Source organism: Lygodium microphyllum, chromosome 12 (genome assembly GCF_053477565.2).
Source record: "Lygodium microphyllum isolate KBCC chromosome 12, Lygodium_microphyllum_v1.1.10, whole genome shotgun sequence".
Lineage (NCBI taxonomy): Eukaryota > Viridiplantae > Streptophyta > Polypodiopsida > Schizaeales > Lygodiaceae > Lygodium > Lygodium microphyllum.
In genome coordinates, this window is record NC_141146.1 from 147,498,447 (window position 1) to 147,501,866 (window position 3,420).

General features: G+C 38.9%; 1 pseudogene; it reads right to left on the minus strand.

The window, feature by feature from the left end:
- Positions 1–1,829: 1,829 nt before the first annotated feature.
- On the minus strand, positions 1,830–2,510 carry LOC148028424 (uncharacterized; annotated as a pseudogene).
- Between the last annotated feature and the right edge of the window lie 910 nt (positions 2,511–3,420).

Genomic DNA, 3,420 nt, shown 5'->3' on the forward strand with positions numbered 1-3,420 from the left:
CCAATCAAAGTGGTACGATACACTGATTGTATTTATCTCTACCGCGTCTATTAACCCAAAGTGTGTCGCTAGTAGAACTATAGTTTGCGCACAGTCGTTATAACCCCAGCTCCAAGAGGATAATTGTTCAACGTCCACAGTTAATTGTGGCCCAAAATATGTGCCTCCCTCTACTAACTCCGTATCTCTCGCCCAGTCTAGCACTTTTCTTTGGCACTCCTGGGGCAAATTAGGAAAATAGTCCCTTAGAAAAGAGACTGCGTATTCACTCATAAATAACACTTAGGATCTAAAATACCCTCGGAAGATTTATCACTCGTTCGAGCGTACTTGGCTCTCGGCAGACGCACCAAAAATGACTGGCCAAAGACCAAGCCACTTTTACCCAGGTTAACAAGCCAACTCCTAAGAGTTGTTGCACTAAACAAGTGATTATTGCACTAATTGTTTTAATTTAACTTAGCCTTCCCTAAAATCTACAACGTTGTTTGTAGTAGTCCAACTGCAAAAATTCTAAACTTCAATAAATTATACTGGGCACTAAATTGCTAAACCTAAGATGACTATGGTTTCTCCCCATCTCTCAGAGGCAGCTCCTCATAATGTTCTCCTGCCATGCTAGTGGCGGTTTATCCAGGAAATGTTTTTAATGTTTGACTTTGGAAAGGTTGTTTCAGGGATATAGATCTCTTGGATCTATTTGTATCTCTCCGTTTAAAGTTCATTTTTATGTTTTTCTCCACCTGATTAAAATTAGTTCTTTTTATTTGTTTAATTTTAAACAAACATTCAAATCAAATTTTCTGACATACCATAAACCCCTAAATTTTAATCTCCCTTGGTAGACGTTTCCCACTCCGTATATAAATTTTGTTGTTGCTTATTAGTTTTTAAGTACTTAATTCATTTTGCGAATATAACGTCCTTTCCTTCTTTTCTATTATTAAACATCAACCAGAATAAAACAAGTTCTTCCGTACTCTTATGGTTCACATACAACGTTCATTTTAAATCCCGTATATCCCCTTAGTTTTCTTTAAATTATCCTAGTGGCCCTCCACTCCATGTATTTAAGAAGTTGATTGTAAAATGAATAACATGTAAAAATTTAATATAGATGCTGAGGCTTTTTCTCATGCCATCCAATCATTAAATTGTTTGATTTTATTTTGGTTTTAATTTAAACTAAATTTGATAACTGCAACCTAACATTATAAATCATTATAAAGTGTTGTCAAACTTTTTATTTGTAATTTCCCATGTTTCCTAAATGTTCACACCGCATATAATCTCTCCTTTCAAAACCAAAACACCATATCTTTATACAAGCATTTCTTAAGTAAAATATTATTAAATCATTATTTCTTTTCTTTAACCCTTACAACAAAAATGCACTAACAAATCAAAGATTTTGTTTCCAATACTTCACTAAGAATCCATAGTTTATATCAATAAATAACACATTTTGCGTAAAGGAAAACTATGCCTTTTCCCTAAATATAACTCTTTCCTAATTTTTAAATATAACAAAACATCTTTAAAAATCTTGATAGAAATTCAGTAAATTCATTGACTCATAAGCTTTATAGGAAAAATATCAGAACTTATAAATTTTCAATCAGTAATTTTATAAAATTTTATTTATGATAATTTTGAGTCATTTCTTAATGTTTTCGACTGTTTTTGATTTTTAATAAATAAAAACCAGTTCAGATAAATGCAAACAACCATGTAGCATGAGAAAAAATATTTAAAGACATATTTTAAAAATATTAAACTAAAGAAATTATCATGCCATATCATTTATTTTAGATAAACCAGTTAGACACTTACTTGGAAAACCCGCGGGTCGTCGTCACGTCCTTGGAGACCGTGTCCTCTTGCAGTCCAGCCAAGGTATCAAGTGTTACTGAGGTTTTCTGATATGTTGTATTCACTTTCTACCACTTCTTCTTAAGCCCTTCAATTAGCTCTTGCTTCTCAAACTCTTCCAACCTCCTGGTATTTGGTTGAGTTCCCACTCCCTGCCTTTTAGATCCTTCCGAGTTTGCTTTACTTTGATTTTCTTTCAAAACTTTATTATAGTTCACAAGATACTTTGGAACTTTTCCGTAATCAGGCTTTTCAACATACGGCCGCACATAAACCGGCAATTTCTTTGGTGTCGAATGGATTATCTCAACAGCATTTAAAGTGATAAAATCCTTGTGGGGATGCTTAAGAACTGGCTTATCGTGTGGAATGGGCGGCTTGAAGCGTATTTTTGGAGTCCGAATCACAAATGGCCGAAGTTTGACCCTCGAATGCTTCTTCAGAAACTCATCGGTGTGGGGATTCTGCAACCCCGGCAGATGCCCAAATGTTGCTTTGGACTGCCTCAACTTGGCATATGTCAAGAATGTATCTTCCTCTGCATTGTACTTGGATTTGGGGTAAGAGCGGTGCTTGCTAGTGGAGGAAGGGGAAGGAGGGATGAGGTTGTAGACGCTCTCGACGTTGTCCCAAAGCATCATTCTTTGTCCTTCTCAGATACATCCCTGTAACTCGGTGATGGCGAACCTCTCTCTCTCCCTCTCTCTCCACCAAGCATGCAGAAGAAGGCACCTCCTTTTCAATCATGGCAACCATGATTTTCTTCACGCCTTCATCCTCTTTCCCATATCAAATGTGATATATGTATATGTCTCTGCTGTTGTGGCTGTTGCAAATTCTCATGCCTTTAGGCATTCCAGTTGCTCCTCGAGGACTTCTAAAGCGTCTCGTATGGAGACGAGACTCCTCACTTCGGTAGCATCGTCGTCGTCGTTGTGGTGCTGCTGTTGCTGTTGCTGATGCGAATATTGTTGCTGACAATGAATGAAGACTACTGGTATCGACCTTCCATTGCGACCTGTCTTCAGCGATCGATCGATTGCCGCGCAGATCTTGGAGTGTAACTGTGCTGTTCGAGAAAGCACAGCGCGTATCTCATCCTGGTCCATTTCCTCCCCTCTCTCTCTCTCTCTCTCTCATGGCGTCGTCCGCCAGGAGCTGATCCTGCCACGTATCCATGGCCTTCAGCGTGTCCTCCGTCGGCAAGACCTACGGCAGCATGTGGATGATGCTCTCCTCCGTTGCATGGCAAGATCAAAGCTCTTCTTTGGGGTGTGCCATGGCAGATAGAGATGGACCCTCTTCCCCCTCGTTCAACGGCCCTTGCTCCCTCGTCTCTTCTTCTTCTTCCCCTTCGTAACCGTTTTTCCCCTCCTTCTTTCTCCCTGTGATAGGCGCATTCCTTTCCCACGATGGTTGTTTTTTTTTTTCTTCCTTCCTCCAACTGCTCTCTCACACTTAATATCCTTTTTTTCTTCTTTTTCCTCCTCTCATGACATTTCCAAAGAAATAATGACGTTTCCCCAAGCTTGCAATACCATTGAAAGC